Here is a 6,799-nt window from a genome sequence, read left to right as displayed (position 1 = left end):
CTCAGCCCTCCACTGGGGCATCTCCCTGGCTCCGGAGGTGCGAGTGCCTGGCCGGCCAAGGTCCAACAGCACAAATCCCCCCGCCAAACCTGGGCTTCAAAGTCCTGCGACCGTCCCGGTGCCTCCTGCGAGAGCTCTGATGAGCAGGAAGCAATGGGCTGAGATAGCTTAACATGATAAATCCCCCTGCGTTAGCATTTTTATTTTCGTCTGCAGCTGCCGCGGGACTTTATCAGGCAGCCCGGCCTGCAATGAGTTACAGCAGCCATGCCTGGGAGCGCGCGGAGCATTATCTGCTATTGCAGCGTTGGATGCGCTTTCACGATAACAATTTGCAATCAACAAAGAACTTTGAGAGGATGCAGAAAAAAAAAAAAGGCGGAAGAAAACTGAGATGATATCGCTCCTCCCTCGGCCAGGCTCCTCACCCCTCCACACAGCTCCACAGTGGTACCGCCAAGGGGAGACCAAGGTCTTCTCTAGCATCGCTCCATGGAGCTGTAGGCTCAAAGGCACCTGCCGTTCCCACGTGCATCCCCACAGCCTGCACCCCCCGTCCACCTGCCTGCAGCACCCCGGGAGCCCTCGGCCTCCAGGCTGTCCCGCGTGGTCCCCGGTCAGCTCCGGGCACGGGTGTGGCACTGGCAGCCCCCAGGTTAAGAGCAGGGGGCAGCCGGAGGAGGATGGTCTGCATCCGACGCGAGGAACCGCCAGCAGCTCTGGCAGGGACCTGGCCCGTCGGGGAGAACCACAGCTGCAGAGGCTCGAGAGGGCGAAGTAAATTTTTCTGGCGTCAGCGTGACAAGGCCTCCCATCAGCCCCCGGCACATAAATTTGGCTGTGGGCTGGGGGGGGCTGCCTGTGCCTCGTGGGGGTCTGGGTACTGGCACCGCCACCACGTCCCTGTGGGCCAGCGCGGTGCAGAGCATCCCCCTCCGGAGCGGGGATGGAGGCTTCAGCTCAAACAGCTCCCGGGAGCCCATCAACGATTAACACCCAGCTCCCAAAGGTCGCCTGCACGGCTGGAGCTCCCTGGCCTGCCCTCCCCTCCCTTGCCCTCCCCTCCCCTCCCTGCCACTTTCTCCTCCACAGCACCGCTGCTCCTGGGGCTGAGCATCCCTTCCATGCCCAGCCCGGGGTGGGGAAGGGTCCCAGGGCAGGCACCACTTTGGCTGCCACCACGGCACCGGGTCTGCCTGCAGCTCTGGAGCCCACGAGAGCTGGGGTGAGCCCTGGCGTTGCCCCTCAGCCAGTGTGGGTATCCCCACAGCCCCTGAGCTTTGCAACCGCTGGCACAAGGGGTGCAGGATTGGGGCCACCCTGTGCCCCAAAGTGAGCTGCCCTGGGTGGGAGCTGCCTCGTGCCCTGGTCCCCATCCCTGCGCTGTGCACGTGCTGCGGACCCAGGAGGCTGCAGCGTGGGACTGCTGGGGCTTTGCTGACCCGCTGCACCCACAGCCAGCGAGCAAATCCACCTCCAGAGCAAGGGGCAGGATCCTGCCTGCGAACAAAGGTCATCACAGCCCTCCGAGCGCTTACGGCAGCTGACCGGAAAGCAAGCACCGGCCCTGCCAGGTCCCGTCCTTCCGAGCCGCCCTCCCGCAGCCAGGTTTTCCCAGCCTGTCAGCAGTTTCACCCTAAACCCCCCGTCCCTCTGCCCATCGCCTCCCGGTCAGCCGGGCTGCTTCCAGGCCAGGCACAGGATATAAACCACCTTTCCTGCTCTGACACAGCCAGGAGGAATTCCCCCAGTTGGAAGCGTGCAGGGCTGCGTTAAGGAAGCCTGCCTGAGTTACCCGGTTTGCAGCACCCCGTAGGGTGCCGCTGCCGAGCGGGAGCAGCCTGGGAGCAGCCCACGAGCATTGCACGGCCCAGGGACGGGCCAGCCACGATGCGGATACAGTCCCTGCCGCAGCCCACATGCTTCTCTTTTTGCTCGGCAGACAGTGGTGGATGGTCTGACGCCGGCCAGGCTCTGCTGCTGCTGCCAAAGCCCAGGGCGACGGTGGGTGAACACCGTGAGGGCACTCGGAGCATCACCCCACCCCAGCAAAGGCCAGTGCGGGGCAGGCAGTGCCGGCATCCCTCCCTCATCCTCCCTGAAAGTCATTTTATGGACTTGGGACCAGCTATATGGACTTGGAGGGCACCAGCTGATCCTGGCAGAGCGTTCAAGTGCCACTAAAATTAAGTGGGCTGCGATTAGGAACCCGGCTCCCCAAGGCGGCTGCAGTAACAGGCGGCGGGTCCGGCCAGCGTGCGCAGAGGTGGGCTCCTCGGAAACTCCCCCATGCCGGGGAGCACCTTCTCCCCGCTTGCCCCCAGCACCATCTGCACCACGGGGGCTTGAGAGCTCAGATGAGGACCTGAGATGTCTCAGCTCAGCCCTAAACCACACGATAAAAGCTTGACCAAAGCGATTACAGACAGTTCCCGTGAGCCACCCCAAAAGGTAAAGGGGCAAAGCCCGTGCACAGGCTGCTCGCTCAGCAGCCTCCACAGCCCATCCCTGCCTTTCCTCCGGCAATCGCAGCCCTAACGGAGCACCTGCAGCTCATTACCCCCCCCAGGGCCTCTCCCACATAAGGGGGTGGCTGGGTGCTCCCATCTCCAGCTGCAAGGTGTTCATGGTGGTGAACTGCATGGCTGCAGCAGGAGCATGCGGTGAGCAGACAGGTATGATATGCACCCCAATTTCTTAAATTGGTGTTTGCAGGGCTGGAGTGTTCCTGCTGCCTTCACCCCTCTCCCCAGTCACGGTCTGGCTCGGCCACCCCTGTGTGCTGCTCCTTGCAAACAGGCTGCAGGTCACTTCTTTCCATCCTCGTGTTAACATATTGCTTGTTATAAGTTAACATCAGATAAACTAATTTAAGCTCCTTCTGTACTGGATGTCTTGGATTTAATTGGCATGGTACCTAATGAAGCTGAAGCTCCATTTGTTGTGCTGGAAGCCCTAAATATCAGCAGTGTAATTAGTGCTACTACCTACTTTAGAAGACATTTGTGTGTTTTTCTTCTCCTAGCTAAAAGTCCTGTGAGGGTGCTGACTCTGAAGCCTGAGGGGTGGTGGGGAGAGGCAGGAGGGCTGTAAGGTGTGTCCACCTGGCTCGTAGGCTGGAGGGGTCTTGAAATTTGGCTTTGGAGCTGGGGGACAGATGGGGTGAGCATGCATAGCCCTGTGCACGTGTTGGCCTCTCTGGCTGCAGGGAGGCTGTGCTGGCTTGTATGCAGCAGAGCAGACCTCGTGTGGGTGCTGGGGCTGGGCTCGGCTCTCTGATGTGGTCGCACACCTCATTTTGTTGTGGCAAGCTGTGAAAGCATCTCCTGAGGGGTGGGCTGGGTTGTGTTTGGGTTTGGGCCAGGATACGACTGGGTGGCTCTGAGCTTCCCTGGGGCAGTGAGTCCCTGCAACCCTGAGTGCCTCGGTGGAGGCGTGTGGTGTGTTATTGGGTTTATCGTGAAGGGCTCCCATGGGTGCTGGCTGCTCGCTGGCGCTTGGGCATGGCTCTGCAGCCACAGTCCCAAAACAGCACTGCTAGATACTTGTTTTAAGGCGTTTTCTAGGCTGATGTCCAAAGTATTGGTGTTTTTCCTATGTTTGTCTCTAAGCTTTCCCTGGTGGTTTGGGTTTTGCTAGGCTGAACGGAGCCCACAAGCCCTCCAGGACAGCTGCTGTGTCCTGGTGCGATGTGGCAAGTTAAGCCATAGGTAACCTTCCCCCTGTGCTGTACCATGCTGGTCCGGGGCTGGGGTCCCAAGGGGGGGAAGTCCCAGGTAGGGAAAGAGCTGCAGTTGCCTCCATCATTAGTGAAACGTGGCTCATTAACAGGCCCAGGTTTGGCACTGCAGGGCAGGAACTGAAACCTCTCCCACCTCCATCACCTATGAATCCCCTTCCAGCAGAGTGAGCCACCGCTGTCCTGGTGGGCTATCTGTGCTGGGGGGGGATCAGACAGGCTGCTAATTAGGGGATGAAAGAGCAGTCTGGGCAAAACCAGTGCTGCAAGACTGGGATCGTCCTGGTGAGGCTGTAATTACCCCCCTTGGATGCTGCTGGGCTCAGACAAGAGGGTCTTTTTGGGCCCCTCCCAGAGATGGGGTGCTGCTGCCCTGACCGGGGGTCCCTCCCCACCTCCTCCTGGGGAGGAAGCCATTCGTGCAGCCGGTCCTGCTGCCCACGCAGAGCTGCCTAGCTGAAAATGGGGAAATGCAAAAGCACGTTGCCCCTGGTCGAGGAAGCCATTCGTGCAGCCGGTCCTGCTGCCCACGCAGAGCTGCCTAGCTGAAAATGGGGAAATGCAAAAGCACGTTGGGCCCCTGGTCCCTGCTGGGAGCAGTGACGGCTCTGGCTGGAGCCTTTGCCCTGGGAAGGGGACCAGAACCCTGCTTGGTCCAGCCTCCCTCCAGCACCCAAACCTGCGAGGGTGGGTGAGCCCGGCCCAGACTGGCCGGAGCACGTGCCTTCCCCAAAAGGGTGCTGGCAGCATGATGCAAGTTCCTCACTGTGCCTGAAAGCTGTGAAAATCAATCTATTCTTGAAAAGCTCTCCTGAAATGCTGCCCTGGCTGCTGCACGGCTCCCAGGGCCGGGGAGACCCGGGCTCCAAAATCATCCCTGCGGGAGCAGTGGTTTTGAGCTGAAGCATGAAGATACTGCAAAAGCGAGCGCAGCCCGGCTGCCCGCTGGCAGCACAGGGAGTCTGGCAGTGCTGCCCGCCCTGCCAAACGGCGCAGCAGCCTCCTGCTCGGCGTGGGTGTCTGGTGCAGAAGGAAGCTACTAATGATGGTGGTGTGCCTCCCAAAATGCTGCGCTTTCGCTCCATCTCGGACGTTGGGCGTGCGAAAGAGCAGAGTGCTCCTCTCCCCCAGGTTCCGTGCCAGTCTGCGGGGCAGGGGCTGCCTTCTCGGGGCGGCTCCTCCAAACCCCTCGTGTTTGAGCGGGCCCCTGCGATACTGAGTGGAAGGGCTGTGGGCAGGAGGGGAGGCAGCTGAGCCTGCCCATATGCTTCATAATGGGGAGCAATAGCAGCTCTTTGCGGGAAGCTCACGCTGCACCATCTGCTCTGCTGCGGTACCTTCTCTTGCAGAGCTTTTTTTAAGCTCTAACTTTCCTTCCCAAGTGCTCTGCGGCGGCTGCTTGCGTACGGGCTGTCTCTGCTTTGTAATCGCCTCAAAACAGGTTGTCTGAACCTTCAACACCGAGCGGGAGAACAGCCCAGACAGGCTGAAGTCAGCCAGGCCTCCAGGAACTGTGCTTCCATTTAAAAATAACCAGGAAAGCAGCTGTGAATGGCTACAGCGCGTCCCCTGCACCTTCCCTCTTGCTGGGCACATGCTCACCCCGAGGGTGCCTGCTCCCAGACTTGGGCTGGGTGGGATGCACTGCCCAAGGCAGTGTAGCTGCAAGGTTTCCACAAACCACTGCTAATCCCATGTCCCATCCCTGTGCAAAGCAATTATTTCCACACCATGCTGCATGTGCAAAAGGCCAAACCCAATGGCTCCTCTGGGTCCCTGCTGCTTGCTCACGCCTTTGCCAGCTGTGCAAAGGGGAAATAAAAACAACGGCTGCACGGGGCTCCCTGGGAGCAGCGCTGGCCACAAATTATTTTACAGTAGAAGTAGCACTGGCTGCAGTACTTGAGTGCAGCCTCCAGCTGCCCCGAGGGGCTCCCGGAGGGAGGCGCAGTGCGGATGCCTGGGGAGGCTGGTCCCAGCTCCCAGCAGCAAAGTGAGCTATATTAAGGCTGGAGGCAACACACGGGCGTAGCTGGGGCCGAGGGGGAGGCTGGCGGGGACGGGAACACGCGCAGGCTGACGCCGGGCACAGATTGATGGTGCCAAGTCACTTCAGATATCTTTGCTGTTTGTTTGTGCGAAGCTCTAAATAAAGCTGACAGCCCCAGCGGCTGCCTGGGGAGGGAGCTGGCAGTTGGTCCCCCAGCGGGGCACCTGATGCTGCCCTCAGGGCCCGGCCCCGCGTGGGAGAGCAGTTGGGTGTGATCTGGGATGCTGTGGTGTGGGTGGGTGCTGCTGGGTGCTACCTGGGTGTGCTGGGGCTGGAAGCCCCTGCTCAGCAGCATGTGTACCCCCATCCCTGGGCAGGTGGAGCAGAAAGCAGGGTGGTTTCGGGACCTGCTGGAGCTCCTGCTGGGAGCTGCCAGCATCATGTCTGGCTGCAGGTGGCTGTGCCCACCTAGGACATGGGGTAGCAAGCTGGTCCCTGTCCTGGCCTTGCTGAAGTGCCCGCGGGTGATGGGAGAAGCTCCAGCAGGCACAGAGAGTGGAGGACGTGTCCTTGTGCCTCCCCGAGGAGGGACTTTGTGTCAGGGAGAAACAGGGTGGTGCAGGGACATGCATCCCATGGATGCTCACATCCAGACACCCCCCTCCTGCTCCGCGCCCTCCCTCAGCCCCATCTCCCACTGCAGCTGCCTTGTCCTCAGGCTCTCGCCTCCCCCTACCGTGGGCTCCTGCTAAGCCTGTCCTGCTGTGGGGACATCATGGGGATGCTCCTGTGCCCCCAGGGTGTGTCTCCAGGACCCCCTGCAGAGAGGGGTGCAGGTATCTCCTCTCCCTCCCCATCCACCCTCCAACTGTCTGTGCTGCATCGGAGTTGCCTTCTTGCTCTGTCTGACGCCCGTGGGCTGAGCTGGCCTCTTCACGTGGCACCTCCAAAATGCCACTTGTGCCTCTGCCACGGGCTGTCCCAGCTCAGCCGCTGGCCTTGCACGGTCCCTTGGATGGCAGAAAATGTCCTGCGTGTTCAGGAGCCCCAGGGCTGTGTGCCACTCCCCC

This window comes from Aptenodytes forsteri, unplaced genomic scaffold (genome assembly GCF_000699145.1).
Source record: "Aptenodytes forsteri isolate BGI_AS27 unplaced genomic scaffold, ASM69914v1 Scaffold422, whole genome shotgun sequence".
NCBI classification, from domain to species: Eukaryota; Metazoa; Chordata; class Aves; order Sphenisciformes; family Spheniscidae; genus Aptenodytes; species Aptenodytes forsteri.
Note: the sequence above shows the minus strand (reverse complement) of the source record.